The following is a 19,102-nucleotide window of genomic DNA, read 5'->3' as shown; positions in this document are numbered from 1 at the left end:
AATAAATAAATAAAATCTTAAAAAAAAAGAGCTATAAGAGGAAATTGACAAAGCTACCATCAAATTGGGAGATTTAAATATACTTTTCTCATTAATTAATAGGGAGGGCAGACTAAAAATTCAGTTTAGATATAGAAAATTTGAAAAATACTCTTAATAAGGCTTGATATAGTATATATGTCAATATATAGAGCATCATAACCAATGAATGAATGAATGACATCCTTTCCTTTTAGTCTTTAAATAAAAAGGCTTTATACTATGGGTCATTTCTAAGATATATGGAAGTGGAGATAATAGCCTAATAAAGTCCCAGGTGTATATCAGCAGCTTAAATGATTTATTAGCTCATGGGCACTCCTGTTTCATCCACTCCCACCCACTCTTCTATCCTGGCTTATTTCTGAAGCAAATGCCAGACATTACACAATTTTACCCATAAGCATTTCGGTATGTATCTTTACAAGATGGAGACATTCTAAAAATGGAATAATAATACCACTCTCACACCTAAAAACAGATATTAACAATGAATCCTTAATATGCAGTTAGACTTCAAATTTCTCCAATTTTCATATATACAGTTTGTTTGAATCTTACTTACACTGGTTTGTTGGCATGTTTCTTGTTGCTCTTGTAATCTATAGCTTCCCTCCATGCTTTTGAAATTTTTATTTTCCCTTTGCAACTTATTTGTTGAAGAAACTAGATTGTTTGCTGTGGATTTTGTCCATTGCGTGTCCATAGTGTCCTTTAACATGTCCTTCTATTCTCTGTTCTTCCTGTAAATTATTAAGTCAATCTAAAGACTTGATCAGTTTTAGATTGAGGTTTTTTTTTTTAGGTGAAGCTGCTTCATAGGATATATGTGTGCTCTTTAATCAAGGGCAATGAAATAACTGGTTCTTTATCTTTTGGGAATGTCAGCAAGTATAATAATCATTGATGATAACCATGGATCCATCAGGCATTGTGAAACTGGTGACAGTCTAATTCTATAATTCCTTCATTTAAGCTAGACTATTGATGCAAAATAATCATGTCCGTATAAACTCGTGGGTTACCCAGAGATATAGTTTGTAGAGGAAAGGCTGGACAAAGTCAAATGTACTTTGATATTCAAACAGCCAATTAAATATAATATTATAAATACCACTTATAATATCATAAATAAAATTAAGTGCATAGAAATAAATATAAAAGTATGCAATACCAAGATTGAGAAAATGATACAATTTTTACTGAGGAGCATTAAAAAATAAATGGCAAAATATGTCAGGTTCATGGATATAAACCATTCAAAATCATATAGGTGTTAATCTTTCTAAACCAACCCACACATTCAATTCTGTGTGACTCTAAGCACCAATGTTTTTGGTTGATCCCAAAATGTAGAACGAAGAGCTATTTGCCAAGTATAACCAAAATACTCCAGAAGTACAAGGTGGGGACTAGTCCTGAAAGATAATGGTATTTAGTGAAAAGTTACAGTGATGGTGTGGTACTAGGGCAGGGATGTAAAAATAAACCAACGGAATAAAATGTAGACCCAGAAATGGACCAGGCATATATAGAAACTTGATTTATGGCAAAACAGAGCAGTGTAGGCTAGTGGGGGGAGATGTACTTATCATTAATATTGCTGAGTAAAAATTACCACATAGAAAAAAAAACTAAATAGGATCCTTCCTCATGCTATTTATGAAAATCAATCCCAGGCAGATTAAAGATTATAAAGCTTTAAGAAGATAATATTGCATTTATCTTTATGACCTAAAGATAAAGAAGAAGTTCTTGGATAAGACTCAAAGGACTACAGGTCATAAAGGTAAAGATGGGAAAACTTTGATGATATTAAAATAAAGAATTCTTGTTTATTAAAGAGATACGAAGAGAATTCATGAATCTGTTCATTGCTGGTAGGAATGTAAATAGGCACAAGTACTTGAAAAAAACAGTTTGATGTTACCTGGCAAAGCCGAAGTTACCTGAGCCTGGGGACCTGGCATCCCTGCACTCCTAGGAATCTATTCCAGAGAAAATCTTACCAAGGACGCTCAGAGCCGTGCTGATCCTGCTAGCATCAAACTGGAAACAACCAAAGTGTTCATTGGTGGGAGAAGGGAAATATAAGCTCTTGGTGTGTTTATACAATGGGATCCTATACAGCATCGAAAGCAAATGCACTATAATATTTTCACTGAGAAAGAAGAGCATCAGGAATATAGGGGAGCAAAAAGGAAAAAAAAGGAGTAGAAGAATGAGTCTCTGTCATTTTGTTTATGTGAAGTTCAAAAATATGCAAAATTAAATACCTTTTGGGGATACAAACACTGTAAGACTATGAAGCACAACAAGGAAATGTAGATGCACAGGGTTCAGGGCAGTGGTACTGGGAAGGTGGGGAAGGGTGCACTGGGCTGCAAAGATGCCAGCTATGTTCTGGCCTTCACCTGGGGTGTGGGTCTCTGGGCACCTGTAGCAGTGGTGGTCTTTGCCCCCTACACACTGGTTATAAAGATCCCTCTGTACCTATTTATATCTACTAATATCTCCTACATCTACCCAATAGAGACAATGGTTCGAACCCTTTGGGTTTACAAGGGAGCATGATTGTTGCACTTCCTTGGGAGCCCTGCCTGCACCCAAGAGCTGCTCTGTGCACTTGTAATTGCTAAGCAGGTGTACTATATACAGCCCTGACTCCTGCACATGGTGTCTGGGGTCGTCTGGCCAGCTGGAGTGAGGAGGGGATGGTGCTAAGGACCTCAAGAGGGAGGGAGGCAGAAAGTGGGGTCCTAGGAGGGTGCCCTGCTGCTTCCATGGTGACCTCAGAAGGAGGGAGTCATCTATATCCTTCAAGAGCCTGATTGGACCATTCTGTGTCAGAGCACCTCAGGCACACCAGCACCAGGTTCTGCCCAGCCTTGGGGGGACGCCTCATCGGACAAATAGATCCCTAGAGACAAGCCTTGTGAGGGGGAGATAGGAATGGAATACAGAAAGTCGGTGCACCATCATTCTATCTTACCTATGGTTGTCAAGGTTACCAGAGCCTCGTGTTTCTTAGTAACCACTCCTCCCAAAATAGCCTCCACTGGTGCCAGCCAGCGAATTGCATCCTGCATCCCAGTCATGTTTTACACGGTTCTGAGGGGAAGACAAGAGGCCCCTTGCATGGAGTAAGGTTATATGGATAAGGTTACGGCAGCATACACAGCTGTTCCTCATCTGGTCTTTACGGTGGCTGGGTGAAGGATTATAATCCCCAGTTTTCAGATGAGAAAACAGGATCGGATGAATCACAAGGATCAGAACTGAATGGAAAATCCAGATTTTGGGGGGCCACTGACACTGCCTTTCGTGGCTGATGCTTGGTTACACAGCAAGAGAGGATGTGTTAGACCAACCGTCCACCCTAAAGGCTGAGTGCACCAGGCTGAGAGTCTGCCTTAGGAACTGATACTCCCCCTGCCTGTCCCCTGCTTTCTTCCTTGCCAACAAAACCCCAGTTTTGTCCCCATGTGAGAGGCTCTGTGCCCCCCTGCCCCAGGGAGTGAAGGTTGATTCCTCTTGATGACGATTCTATTCCCTTGTGATTGTTTGAATGCGAAATGTGGCCCCATCTTGGCCCATGGAGGTGGGGGGAGTCTGCAGTGGGACATGATTCTGGGAAAGGAGTTTCCCCCTAAGAAAAGAAATTCCCAGGAGGAAGTGCCCTTCCTCTATGACTGGAGGCCCTTTGCACATGAAAGAGCCCACCTGTGGCCTCTAGGCCTCTAGGGAAGATGTTGCTGATGATGGCCGGGGTGGGAGGGTGGAAAGCCCTTGGGTCCAGCTCTGAGAGGCCACCTCCTCCTCAGAACCAGGCTGCCTCCGTCTGGTCACATTGGCTGGGTCTCTTCTCGCTGCATGTCTAGAGACAGAGCTCTCTTCAGCTGTTGGCTCCAGGTGTACGGGGCTGGGAGCTCCCTGGTGCTGGGCATTTGTCGCATAACCTCCGCACCCCCAGTCCAATCTTTACCTGGTAGAAGCAGTGTGTTGCGGGTGGGGTGTCACTGAGAGTAGGGCTGGTTCTCTTGACTCAGTGATCCCTGGTAGGAGGTATCTGTACCTCCATTTGTGGGGGCTCCTTGGTGACTCTGCAGAAGGTCATTGGCTTGGCTCCTACTTAAAGTTGGGGTATGAGTACCATCCTTACTCAACATTTTAGAAGGTAGGCTTATTTTGGAAACTCTTTCCGTTGAAAATCCTTCACAGTGTAGACAACGATCACCATGACAATTTGGAGGAAGTTTAGTTAATATGCGGGGACTATCATTCTTAAAAAGGACTGTCACTTCATTGACCCATTCTACCATTATGGAGTACCTGATGTTGAATGTCTGGTGTGTGCTAAGCATTGGACCCAAAAGGAAAGTTACACAAAAATAGTTAAGGTGTGGCTCCCCACCCTCAACCCCCACAGTGCCAAGCCCCGCAGAGTGAGAACATCCCGCAGAGAGCCCTGCCAGGTAGCTCAAGGCCATGGGTGCTGAGAGAGGGGCCTGTGCTCCAGCAGCGCGTGGAGGGAGGGGAGATGCTGGCGGGCGGCTGGAGTTGGAAGGGAATGAGACTGGAAGAGGTGGAGAGCAGATGGGCTTGCGGGGTTTTTGTCGGAAGTAGTGGGAAGGATAGAGTATGTCCTCCAATGCCAGGCGGAAGCTTCGGAACCTTGTTTGGAAGACACTGAGGGGTGCAACTGGGAGAGAGATGTTACTGTGGAGACTGTGGTGGGATGGGGGGGTTGTTGAGGGAGACAGGAAGGAGACAGCAGTCACCCCTGGGAGAGGTCCTGGGGAATCAAGCAGGTGCCACCTGGAAGGAAGGGAGGACGCATCCATGGCCCAGGCAAGGAAAGGGTATGGGCACTGAGCTAGGAAACATGGATCCCAGACCTGGTTGGGCCTCTTGGTTGATGTCACCTTGGCCAAATCATGCCTCCTCTTTGAGTTCCTGGTTTCTCAGTGCAAACAGTGGAGATACAGTAGTCCCCACCCCCCTTGGGTCTCTGAAGTTCTTGGGCACTCTCTGCATGAGGCGCGTGCGCAGGAAGCTGAGCAGGTCGTGGCTGCAGACCGGATGTGGGGGCAGCAGGAGGAAGGTCTTCTGGCTTGGGTGCTTCACGATTCAGGAGGGCGGTGGCCCCTTCCTTCACGGTGGGAAGAAAGCAGGAGAGAAAGGGGGACAGGACAGCCGCATCTCTGTAAGGAAGGGGGGGCAGCTTGGGGAGGAGCAGGCATTAGGCACCACAAGTGTCTAGAACTCAGGAAATGCACGTCTGAAGTTGCTTGTTTTTCTAGCTCTCCTTTAATTTTGTTGCCTGATTCCCAAGCATGTATCAGAGTTAATGAAGCAATTCTATTATTAAACCACACAGAAATTTAAAAGACAATTTACTTGGATTCAAATGGAATAATTAGATATGGAGCGGGGGGGGGAACATTTGTAAGAGAATTACATATAAATCTCACGTCTTAGCCCTCTGTACCACAGGCATGAAAAAAAATAGGATCACTCAAAGAGCTCAGAAACAAGCTATTTCGTGAGTTTGGGTAAAAAGCAAAAAGCATTTCTATTTCCAGTGAAATGCTTTACGAAGCACTTCAAAACCTAGATCTGAAACTCCACTTCTGGTTTAACATCTACTGAGAAGGCTAGAAGCACTTTTCACTTTTGAAGAAGTGTGTGATGCTGTTGAAAGCCTTCAGGATTTGCTTTGGCGGAACCCATACCTGCTATGATGCCGGGGCACCATTCTTCTTTGCTGTGAATCATCAGACACATTTTTAAGTCACATTTCGGTTGATGGAGAGGTGGAGGCTTTGGGATATGGCACGGATGTGGCAGGTGCTGGGTGGGGGCGTCTCAGCCACGAAGTCTAGAGAGAGCCCGAGGAGCCCGTGCACTGCTGAACTTGGGCTCCCTGTCCTATTTCCTGCTGGGGACACAGCAAGTGACCTTGACCTTGGCATCCGACCCACCTTTGTGGAACTCAGCGATCGACAGGGCTCATTCCCAGGCATTACTTCCCTAGTTTCAGATCCCTCTCAGAAACAGGTGCAAATAGTTTCCTTCAAGGGGCACACATAGCTCACACTCTGAGAATGCGTGCAAATTTGAATCGTGCCCAGCTCCAAACTTGCACGGACTCTGACAAGTTAGACATATGTGTGTATAAATGGGGTGGGACGGAGAGGCAACCTGAAAGGTGGAAAGAGCACCGGATATGGAGCCAGGAGGATCTGAGTTCAAAGCACGGCCTGGTCTCTTACTGGTTACTTGACCTTGGGCCAGTTAGCCTCTCTGAAGCCTATTTTCCTTTTCTGTAGAACGAGACTGGTTGCAGTACCTTCTTCTAAGGGTATTGTGAGGTGTAAATGAGATGAGCACCGTGGAAGCACTTTGTAAGTGAGGAAGCATCCCGGAAACACTCGAAATTGGAGTTTACCAGCAAGCCTGGCATGTCCCAAGAGGGCTGTGATCAGAGCATCGGAGGACCCTGAAATCATGTCACACATTTATGGTGACAGAGCCTGAGAGACCCACGCCTTCCACTCCCAGGGGATGCTCTGCAGGACACAACTCGGTGCAGATGTGACAAAGTGCAGGTACCCTCCAGGGGGCTTGCATGAGCCATCCCTGAGACTGAGCCCCCCAGTGCCTGGCCCACAGGCCATCAGTGACAGCTAGACCCCTGGAATTGGGTGGCCGTCTGCAGGAGCCCAGGTCAACAAGAGAGACTGCAAATGCTCGTCTCTTCCCTTCCTTCCTCCTCCACCTCTCCTTCTCTGCCCCTCCTCCTCATTTTCTTGTTATTTCTCTCTGCCTGGCAAGGTATTCCAAGGGCTCTAATTATTTAGTTGTCATCTGGCATTTAATTGTTTGCCCATAAATTGATTCACTTTACAAAATTTATTCAAATGTATTTCTTTGCATTGTTTTTAAATGAGAACAGTTAGCAAAGGGTGGCTGTGGCCTTGACGCAGGGACCACGGTCTTCCCATCGGAAGACCGGGGGTGGGATTCAAGGACTGCTGTTGTCAGCAAGTCAAGAACCCTCCCTGAACCCCAGTTTCCTCTGCAGGAAATCGGGGCGATGGCATCTCCTTCCCCAGTGTTCTGGCTCAGGTCCCATGCTATAGATATAGATTATGAGGGATTTCTGGCATGAGCCTCGAAGGAGAACAGACAGTTGTCCCCTCGGGAGGCACTTAGAAGAAGGGACCTTCAGATGGGGAAGAGTTATTTTAGGGGATTCTGGAAGCTCCTGGGGAGTCTTTGTTGACCATGAATTCTTTATGAGGAAATTAAGCCAGCAGGCAATTCTCAGTTCCTGTATAAACTTTATGATGGCCCGGGGTGACATTAAACCAATTTTCCCCCTAAAATATGAAACAGTGGGAGAAAGGAATCCTTAAGAGCTATTTGGCATTTGAAAAATCTTATGTTAGTCTGCTCGGGTGGCCATAACAAAATACCATAGACAGAGCGGCCTAAGCAACTGAGATGAACTTTCTTGCAGTTCTGGAGGATGGAAGTCCGAACTCAGGATGCCATCGTGACTGGGTTTGGTGAGGGCCTTGGCTTGCAGATGGCCGCCTCCCTGCTGTCCCCCCCACCCCCCACACACACAGTCTGGCCTCTGGAGGAGAGGACACATAGTGTCTTCCTATGAGGACACTAGTCCCTTTGGGGTCAGGGCTCCACCCTCATGACCTCATTTACCTTAATCACTTCCTAGGAGGCCCCAATTCCAATACCATCATGTGGCGAGAGAGCTATGATGGGTGAATTTGGGGGAACACAAGTGGGTTCACAGCACAGCTCAAGGTCAAATGGGCAGAAGTTGCTGGGGGCCTAGCAGTCTGGCCGACCCGGGTTCGGATCCTGCCCTGCCACATGTAGCTGAGGGACCTGGGCAAGTGTTCGCCTCTCCCGGCCTACTTCCTCTTCCCTAAGGTGGGATAACGGGAACATGGCGCCCAGGGACCATGTGAGCATTAGCCCAGGGCACGAGCGGGAAGTGCCGGCCACACCAGTTGCCCCCTTGCCGTCTTCGGTGATGACCAGCTCCTTCCTTTTCTGTCAGGAGGTGCCAGCCCTCGGCGTCTTGCTCTTTAAATGATGAAGGGGGTGAGCTGTGTTTAGGCTCCGCTTCGGCTCCTCCATTTTGGAAGTGTGCCTTCTTGAGGCTGGAGCACAGTGACCAGGACGGGCTCTGTTTGCTCCCAGGGAGGATACATTGATACCTAACAAGGTTCTTCAAATGAACCGGATGCCACATGGGGAAATACCTAGTCCAGTTCTTGGCAGGTGGCAGATGATAAACGTCCCTGCACTGTGGCTCCAGGTGAGGCCTGGGTTGGGAGGACATTAGTCAAAGAAGACTCACTGAGCACTTCCTGTGTGTCAGGCACTAGGGACACAACAGTGGGAAACGCGGGCACGGTCCCTGCTCTTACGGAACTGAAGAGTCTCCCAGGAGGAGGCCAACATTCACCAGATGACGAAGGCTCCCATCTGCGGGCTTGGGTCGGTGCCCATCGGCTGCACAGTAGACGTCCTAGGGAGGAGGGGCCACCCTCAGGCCCCACAGGGTCATCCCTGCCAGGAGAGGTGCTCCGGGTGGGAGAGCACTGGAATTCCTGCCCTAAGTCCCTGGCACCTCATCAAATACCAGCTCAGCTTGCAGCTATGCACTCCGTCTCGGCCATCTCCTGTTTTGGTGTCCTCTGGGCAACCCCTCTGGGTGTCATGAGTCACAGAGCCGCTCCTTAAGCTCCTGGTCCTGCTCACGGTGGAGAAGAGAATTCGGTTCATAACAAACAAATTCCGGGGAATCGAGGTGCCCGAGCTGTTGATCATGTGCCTGCGAAATGATTGCTGGGGCCGCTCCCTGGGGCCCCATCTCTCCTGCTCCTCTGTTGCTGTCCCAGCTGGGCCTGGGACCTGCGAGTGGGAACCATGGGCAAGTTCCTGCCCTCTGGGTGCTGCCGAGGGCTGCGGGGTCTGCAAAACTCGTGGGGTGGGTTAGGTGGCATAAGGCAGCCTGATTGGGTTTAAACATCACCCAGATTGGGCAGTGGTTAGAACACGGGGCATACACTCATCACCTTCACCGCCTACAAAGTAGGCATTGTAGACATTGAGTAGATATTTATGTTGGCAGAGGGCTTCCTGGAGTAGACATCTGAACCTATTGCCTGGAGAAGTTTCTCGAAGGTCTTCCTGAATTATTCTACTCTCTTCTCTTTACCAATAATTGAGAGTCAGCAACACATGAATTATTTTCTTTAAAAGAAATAGAGCCTTGGAGCTGGTGAGCCCTTTATGTATTTATTTATTTGACATTTGGTTGGTTTATCTTCGTGAAGACCTGCATTTAGATGTTTAGGGCAAGACGGCTAACTACCCTTCATCCTTTTGGCAACAGGAGTCGGTGGGTTTCAGCCAGGCACGTAATCAGCCACCCCAGACCACATTTCGTGGTCTCCCTTCCAGCTAACTGTGTCCGTATGATTAACTTTTGGCCAAGAGGGTCAGAGGAGTGGTGCACGCCATTTCCTAATTATTTGTCTGAGTACATCAATTGCGTGCTCTGTTCACTCTTTGTCTTTCCTGGTGGGGATGTGGAGGTGGCTCTGGAGCGAGTGTCTACCGTGCGGACAGGGGTGACAGCCTAGGGATGCAAAGCAATAGGACAGAAGAAGCTCAGATCCCCAAATGACCTCACTGAGCGGAGACACCTGCCAGCCTTGGCCCCCTGCCCACAGTCAGACTGTTATGTGAAAGACAAACACATTTCTATTTTAAGTCACTGTATTTGGGGGCCTCTGACATAGCGGATCGGCCTAAACCCTAAGGAATATATATGTGAGCTCACAGAAGGTGTGGTTAGGTATCTAATTATCTGCAATATGGTTCAATGCTGGACTCTGTTTAGATGTGTGTTATTTATTGCTCCCCCTAATCTAACATAGATTGCTAAGGCTCTCCAAGATATTAGAACAGACATATTTTACCCATTTTGCTTATAGTTCTGAATTCCTTTTAATTTTAAAACCAAGAGTATGGGAGGCAGTGCCTATGGAAGATATCTCTCTTGACAAGCTTGAGTACGTATTTTTACCAGGCAGTGGAAATTATATAATTTGATGGGTTTCCTTTATGCTTTGACTTCCAGGAAAGTTAGAGTTAGGTAAATTTAATGCTTACAATCACGGACTTTTATTTACCATAGATTTCTTTTAATCATGTTTCTTCCCCTATGTATATTTCACATTTGTTTGTCTGAGAGGGGATCCATTGCACCTGCTGCCAAGCCCTCGGTGCTTGCCCATGGTCTTCCTCGGCCATCTGAGTCCTTTCCCCTGTGCGCCGAAGAGCTCCTTCTTTCCTGATGACTCAACGCAAGTATTTTCTCGGTGCCCCAGGTAGCCTTCCATAGAGCGCGCTCCTCCTGGACTTCAAGTAGAGCTTCGAGCACACTGAATTTGCTTTGGCACTTGGGCGTCCCTGCTGGAGTGTGAGCCTATTGTGACCCTCACTGCTGAATGTGCCCTTTATAGGAAAGGGTGAATTTGTCCAAGACCAGTTTCCCGTAAGTTGGTCTCTTGCAACTTGTCTCTGTGGAGACAAGACCTTGAAGCAATCAATTCTAGAAGATGCCTGAGGTGGCCTGAGGTGGTAATGGTAGGACGTCAACTCTAGCCCGTGGTGATGACATACACAGGAGGTGCTCTCCAAACCGGGGGGGCTGAGATGGTAGGGCTGATTTGGAGCCAGAATCCCACCATGCCATACTGATGTTGGACCCTACCCTCCGATCAGCTAGGGGAGGAGCCTGTGCCCCACTAATCATGCAGCTAGAAAACCTCACAGCCCAAAGGCAGGGTCCATGTCTCTCTCATATTCAGGTGTCCCCTGATGCTACCCCATAAGTCCCCTCAGTAAACAGGCTCCAGCAGGCTAGGGCTGTCTGGCTGTTCATCCTGCTTACATGACACCCTGGGATCCATCCTCCCCTTATTCCTCTTAGTTGTAGAACCACACCAGTGTTTTGGCACATGTGGCTGCCTGGGAGGGAATGTTCCCCAGCTACTCTTGCAGCCCCTATGACCATATGACTAAGAGTTAGCCACTGGAGTGTGGACAGAAGTGATGTGTGCATTTCCAGATCACATTTTTTTTTTTTTAAATTAGGAAATCATGTACCTGCCCCCTGTTCCCATCTCATTCCATTTTTCTGTGGGCTAGAATTTGAAGGTGACAATATGAGTGAATTTTGACCATGCACAAAGAGAACACCCTAGGGTATGACACAGCAACAAGATAGGAAGTCCTTGAGTGCTGGGAATATTCTGTACTTTGATCTGGGTGGTAGTTGCACAGGTATGTACATAAGTAAAAATTAATTGAGCTACCCTCTGAATCTTTCTTTTTTAAAAAATTTATTTATTTATTTATGATAGTCACACACACAGAGAGAGAGGCAGAGACACAGGCAGAGGGAGAAGCAGGCTCCATGCACCGGGGGCCCGATGTGGGACTCAATCCCGGGTCTCCAGGATCGCGCCCTGGGCCAAAGGCAGGCGCTAACCTCTGAATCTTTCTGACCTGTATTATACACAAATTATGACACAGGAAGAAAAAGAGAAAAAAAAAACTGCTTCCCTGAATGACCTTGTGGAGTAGAATTTTCCTCTGGGCTGTTGCAAGAGAAAAATAAACCATTGTGTTTAGGGGAATTTTTATTCTAGCCATTTAGTGTGTCCCTTAACTAAAATATTTTTCTTTCTTTCTTTCTTTCTTTCTTTCTTTCTTTCTTTCTTTCTTTCTTTCTTTCTCTCTTTCTTTTCTTTTCTTTTCTTTTCTTTTTTTTTTTTTGCAGCCTTCATACCCAGGGTAGAGCCCAACATGGGGCTCAAACTCACAACCCTGAGATCAAGACCTGAGCTGAGATCAAGAGTCAGATGCTTAATGAACTGAACCACCCAGGCACCCCTTAACTAATATATTTTTTAAGAGTAGGAAGTTTAAATTTTTATTTTGTCCCCATTCTTTCCACAGAGCTTGGTGAATAGCAGGTGCTTGATACCTGTTTAATGAGTGCATGTTTTTGCACATGGCTTTTATCAGTGTATGAGGACGTCCAGTATAAATAAACCCAGAAAATGGAAAGGGTCACAACATGCCCATGGCAGGGGGGAGCCCCTCCCCATCACACACAGACCACGGCACCTGCTAGTGCAGCTTCTCAGCCCACTGCCCCCCTCCAGGTACTTCCTTCAGCGAGCTTTGCTACAGCAGCTTAGCTTGCTTCTGGAAATGACAAGGACTTTCAGAAGTGGGAAAAGCTGCCTCCTCTGAAAGGGGTGCCCAGGTGAGGAAGGATGTTCAGTGGAGTGCCAGGAGAGCCGCGGGCACACTCACAATTGCTCCTGCCCCTCGGCTGTCAGGCTTGCTGGTGGCGGTGGGGCAAGGGGCAGAGGATGGCTGAGCTGCGGGCAGGGCCAGAGCAGTGTCAGGGCTGTAATGCCGCAGGTGCACCCTCATTGTGGGGGAGGGTGGGGAGACTGGGAGGAAGGGCAGACAGCTCACCCTGCAGCTTGCTGTGCCCCAGGGGATTGCTCCCTCCCTCACCGTGTGTGCAAACCAGCTTCTGGGACCCTGGGGGCTGGGGCTCGGGGAGGAAGGACATGCACTACCCCTGCCCTTTGGGGGCTCACAGTCCAGCTGGCACGACATGCCCTGAGGAAGTGCCATAATAATAACAGTACTAACAACACTATTGTATTTACATCTATTAGATGTCTGGCAGCTTTTATGTATTATTTGATTTTCATGAAACCTTGCAAATTGGTATTGTTTATAGGTGAGAAAGCAAATTGGAAGAGGCAAAGAAATTGCCAAAGGTCAAACTGAGCTGGGTATGAGGACGCTGAGGCCCACCTCTCGGCGCTGGGTCCCACTGTAGCCAGGCCACCCTGGCTGGAGACCCGGCACGAAGACTGTGACAGAGCCATCCATCAGGTGCTGGGGGAGAGGTATGAGAGGAGGGTGGGAGTGGGGATCATTCTAGACAGCAGGAGCAAAGGCCCAGAGGGGAGAGAGCACGGCATTTTAATCTGGTGTAACTAAAGCCCTGGGTATGCACAGGGTGAAGGAGCAGTGGGAGATGCCAGACACGCAAGCAAATGTCCTGTGGTGCCTCCCTTTGACAGTGAACCCCCAAAGGTGGAGGGTCAGCAATCCATCAACTGATATCACTGACAATCACGGGGCCTCATTCATTCATCTGTTCTTTCGCTGAACAGGAATAGGGTTCTCTGTGGGATCTGGTGGTGGGTCTATGGGAGGGAGCACCTTCCCTGGAGGGGTGCCCAGGCTCTATGGACCAGCTCGACCCCTTACTCTCTGTCATTTCCCTGAGATACCACAGATAAGTCCTGAAAATTCCCATTTCCCAAAGACCATCATGGAACACTAATTTTTTTTTTTTTTTTTTTTTTTTTTTTTTTTTTAGGAAAAAAGTTCTGTGGCAAAATAAATTGAGAAAGTGGGGCTTATTCCCTCTTTCTTGGAAATTCTTACAGATTCGCTTACTAAAATCTCTGAGGAGTAAATATGCTAAATTTTGTGTATGAGTTTCCCAGGGCTGCCATAACAAAGTACCACAAACCATGTAGGTTAAGACAGAAATGTATTCTCTCATCGTCCTGCAGGCTGGAGGTCCCAAACGAAGGTGTTGGCCGGGCCATGCTCCCTGGGACACCCACAGGGAGAGTCCTCCCTCGTCTCCGAAGCTTCCGGTGTGGCCTACAATCCTTGGGGTTCGTCAGCCTGGAGCATCAGCCCCTCAATCTCTGCCTCCCCGCTGTCATCACATGGCCCTCTTCCCCCTCGATGTGCCTCTCTTCTCTTCTTATAAGGACACCAGTCATATGGGATTAAGGACCCAGCCTACTCCAACGTGACCTCATCTTGGCTGATTACATCTGCAGCAAGCCTATCTCCAAATAAGGTCACATTCTGAGGTGCTGGGGGTTAGGACTTCCACATATCTTTTGAGGGGGACACAATTCACCCCACGACACTTTGTTTAGCTCAGAATTTCCTAAGAACTTATTTTTATTCCTCAGAATTCTTTCGAAAATCCTCCCTGACAATCCTTCAGAGCTGGTGGCAAGAGTAGCTCACTTTGGGAAATGCTACCTGGGATGACCAAGATGGAGGAGCCAGCCAAGGGCTGAGGCAAACAGGGGAGACCTCCTGGGGCTGGGAGGGGATTCGGGTTCCTCCCTGAGGCCCTGGAGTGGGGGGAAGGGGAGGTCCCCAGGACGGGGACACAGAAGTCAGCTTTTCCAGGACCTCACCTCAGAAGGCTTTCCGGCCTGCCCTGGGGAGGAGAGGGCTCTGGAGTAGGCCGCCCTGGGTCCTGAGGCCGCCTGCCTGGTTAAGACACCACAGAGAATGTGGGGTGCAGGGGACCTGGCCCCAGGTCATCTGTCTCCACTTCAGAACCTGCCAGAGCTAGGAAGCTACAGAAGTGCAGCATCTGGTGTGTCCCCGCTCCTGTCACACCTGGGCCCAGCCGCCTCACAGGCACCGGGTGCTGAGATGTGGGTGGCGTTTTCACACCTACTGAGCTAGTTTATGGAAAGCACCAAGAATAAACCACAGTGTCTATAAACAAGTTTCCTTCCTGCTTATCGATTTTCCCCTCAACCGGGCTTGCCATTAGGAACATGGCGCCCATGTCACGCTTTTGGCTTGGTGGCATCTGGGGAGAAGATGAAGGAAAACTGACAGTGTTCTCTGTGGTAAGAAAGGCATGGATTCAAGTTCAGGGTTTGCCACGGACCTGCTGTGTGACCTTTAGCCCACAATCTAACGTCATCTTTACATTTATAGAATGGACACAATTACACCCCCCTTGCTTCCGTCCCCCCACTGTGGCTACTAACTATCACCTTCCTCGTCCTTGTTCCGTGCCAGGGACTATTATAGAAGCCGTGACTCTCTATAAGTTCCTTGTTGGGAGCAATGTGCAGAATGTACCATGTGAGTGCATTATATATCCTTATTTATAGCTCTTTCTATACAAAAATATGTATTTAGTCATGTATTAATCAGAAGAAATTAGCATAAGTAACGTCTCCGTTCTCTCTTTTAATGACAAACTTTTGCTAAAAAAAGGGAAACATTCTCTGAATATGGTAATAATAATAAAACATCTTTTAAGTCAGCTTTATTGAGATGTGAATGACACATCATAAAATTGAAGTGTGTAGTTTTGTGAGATTTGTCAAATGTATATAGTCATGCAAACACCATCTCGAACTGGGCAGAGTAATTTGCATCACACCTGAAGTTGAGCGTGTCCCCTTTGAAGCCAATCACTCCTCCTTCCCCCAGCCCCGGGCAACCTCAGATTGGGTTGCTGACCTCAGAGTCTTTTTGCTTTTATCTTTTTCTTTTCTTTTTTTTTTAAAGATATTATTTATCCATTCATGATAGACACACAGAGAGAGGCAGAGACACAGGCAGAGGGAGAAGCAGGCTTCTCTCAGGGAGCCCGGTGCGGGACTCGATCCCAGACCCCAGGAACACGCCCTGAGCCAAAGGCAGATGCTCAACCACTGAGCCCCCCAGGTGCCCCTTTTTTGCCTTTTTCTAAATGGCATGTACGTGGAATCATGCAGTAGCTCTTCCTGTTTGACTTCTGTCTCTTCACGTCATGCTTTTAAGATTCATCTGTGTTGTTGAACATGTCAGGGGTTCTTCCTTTCTATGCTGAGGCCATGGATGCGAATACAACCTGTTTATCCGTTCACCCATCGCAGGACATTGGGTTGTTTCCAGGTTGGGGTTATTACAAATCCAGCTTCCATGAACGTCCGTGTACAGCTCTTTCTATGGACATGCTTTCCTTTTTTTTTGATAAATACCTAGATGGGGAATGACTGGATCATATGGTGGGAGCTTAACTTTTTGAGAAACAGCCGAACTGTTTTCGAAAGTGACCACTCACCAGCATGTGAGAGTTCTGATTGCTTTGTGCCTTTCTGAGTACTTAATATTGTCAAGATATATATATCTATATTTACTTATTTATTTTAAAAAGATTTTATTTATTTATTCATGAGAGACATACACAGAGAAAGGCAGAGACACAGGCAGAGGGAGAAGCAGACTCCATGCAGGAAGCCCAATGTGGGACTTGATCCTGGATCCCGAGATCACGCCCTGAGCCAAAGGCAGATGCTCAGCCACTGAGCCCCCCAGGCATTCCAAGATATATATATTTAATTTCAGTTATTCTTGCAGGTATGTGGTGGTATCTCGTTGTAGTTGTAATTTGTATTTCCGTAACGACTAATGATATTGAACATCTTTTCATGCGCCTATTTACCATCCATATTTCTTCTTCACTGAAGTGTCTGTTCAAATATTTTGTCTGATTTTAAAATTGGCTTGTTTTGTTGAATTTGGAGATTTTAGAAGTATTTTGGATATGGCTTGTGTTTTGTTATATGTGTTTTGAAAATATTTTTTTTTCAGTCTATGATGTTTTTTCATTTTCTTAAGTGTCTTTCAAAGAGCAGTTTTTAATTTTGATGCTCATTTTTTTCCTGTTTTGATTACTACTTTTTGTGTTTTATGTAAGATAAAAAAACCTTTGCCTAATTCCCAGCTCAGAAGGATTTCCTTTTATGTTTTCTTCTCAGAGTTTTACTATTTTAGGTTTTACATTTAGGTCTATGAGGTATATTGAGTTAATTTTTGTATATGGTGTGAGGTAGGGATTGAGATTTATTTATTTATTTATTTATTTATTTATTTATTTATTTATTTATTTTTGCATAGAGATAACCCATCATTCTCACATCATTTGTTGAAAAAAAAAAACGAATCTCCATAAATGATCTTTTCACCTCAGTAAAATATCAGTGGACCATACACATACAGGTCTGTTTCTGGATTCCCTATTTTGTTCCATTGATCTATATGGCTTTTCTTTCACCAATATATCGATTACTGTGGCTTTATAATAAATCTTGAAGTCAAATTGTGTTATTCCTCCTACTTTTTTCTTATTTTTCAAAATTCTTAGATCATTCTAATTTTGTTTCTTTGCAGTTTCACACAAATTTTTGGTTAATTTCTACAAAAGGGCCTGTTGGGATTTGAATTTGTATCACCTGAAATCTATACATAGATAAATTTTAGGAGAATTAACATATTAATAAAATTGAGTCTTTTGATCCCTGAACATGACATATCTCTCCATTTACTTAGGCCTGTTCTTATTTCACTTAACTTTGTGGTTTTCAACATATAGAAAACTACATATATTAAACACTTTATTACAAAGTATTTCATGCTTTTGATTCTATTCTAAATAAATGTTTATTTATATTATAGATGAATATTTATATATTCCTATTTCCGATTGTTCATTGATAGTGCATAGAAATATAGTTGACTTTTGTACACTGATCTTGTGTCCTGGGAGTTTGCTAAACTAGTAGCTTTTGGTGTAACCTCTGTGGTTTTCTACATAGATAATCCCATCATCTGTAAATAAAGACAATTTACTTTCTTTCCAAAGTGTATGTCTTTCTCCTCTTTCTCATTTTTCCTCCTCATTGGCATTTGGTTAGTCTCCTTGAATGTGAGTAGTAGCAGTGAATATCCTCACTTTAATCTAAGTCCTTGGGAGAATGCATTCCATCTTTCACCATTAAGTAGGATGCTAACTGTAGGCTTTTCATAGATGCCCTTCATCAGATTGAGACATCTCTTCAATTCCTAGTAGGCTGATTTATTTATTTTCACAGACTTTATTTTAAAAGACTTTTAAAATTTTTTATTTATTTTTATTTTTTGGAAGGTCTAATTGGTTTTATTAAGTGATTCACGAATAAAGCAGCATCCCAACCTAGCATGTAGAGAGGAGCTTTGTAAGACTTTTTTTAAAGAGCAGTTTCGGGTTTACAACTAATTTGAAGAGAAGCTACAGAGATCTTCCTTATATTATCTGTCCCCATATGTGTTCAGCCTCCCCCATTATCAACACCACTCACCAGAATAGAATTCTCTTTTTCACTAAGGAAGAACCTACACTGACATATTATAATTACCTGAAGTTTCATGGTTTATCTTAGGATTTACTCTTGGTGTTGTACATTCTATGAGTTTGGACAAATGTACAGAAACATATATATCCATCATTATATTATATAGAGTGTTTTCATCCTAAAAATCCTAAGCATCCTCTATTTTCTGCCAATTCATCTCTCCTCCCTCATCCCTGGTAACACTGATATTTTGAGTGTCTCCATTGTTTTGCTTTTTCCAGAATGTCGTAGAGTTGGGATGATACAGTGTGTAGTCTTTTCAGATTGATTTCTTTTGCTTAGCACTATACATTTAAGATCCCTCCACGTCCCTTCATGGCTTGATAGCTCATTTCTTTTAATGTTTTAATAAACATAAGGAAAGATTCTCAATATCATGTAATTAAAAATTATAAATTAAAACCACAAAGTGATACCACTACACCAAAATCTAAAAATCTAAAACACTAACAAAATCAAATGCTGGTAAGGATGTGGAGAAACAGGAATTTGTATTCATTGCTGCTGGGAATGCAAAATGGTATAATCATTTTGGAAGACAACTTGGTAGTTCAAACTAAACATATTCTTACCCCATGATCTAGCAATTGTGCTCCTTGGTATTTACCCAAAGGAGTTGAAAACAAATGTCCACATAAAACCTGCATGTGGATATTTATAACATCTTTACTCATAATTGCCAAAACTTGGAAGCAACCAAGATGTCCTTAAGTACGTGAGTGGATAAACATACCTTATGTTTATTTGCCATCTGTATATCTTCTTTGGTGAGGTGTCTGTTCAGGTCTTTTGCCCACAAGTTTGCATGGACCCCAGCATCACTTGGCTGGGGGTGGGGGCAGGCCCAGCAGATCTGATGTGAGGGTCATAGCCCAGACGAGGCCCAGGGGTGAGCAGTAATGTGGAGGCTGTGTAGT

This window comes from Vulpes vulpes, chromosome 8, assembly GCF_048418805.1.
Source record: "Vulpes vulpes isolate BD-2025 chromosome 8, VulVul3, whole genome shotgun sequence".
In the NCBI taxonomy this organism is placed as follows: Eukaryota; Metazoa; Chordata; class Mammalia; order Carnivora; family Canidae; genus Vulpes; species Vulpes vulpes.
Note: the sequence above shows the minus strand (reverse complement) of the source record.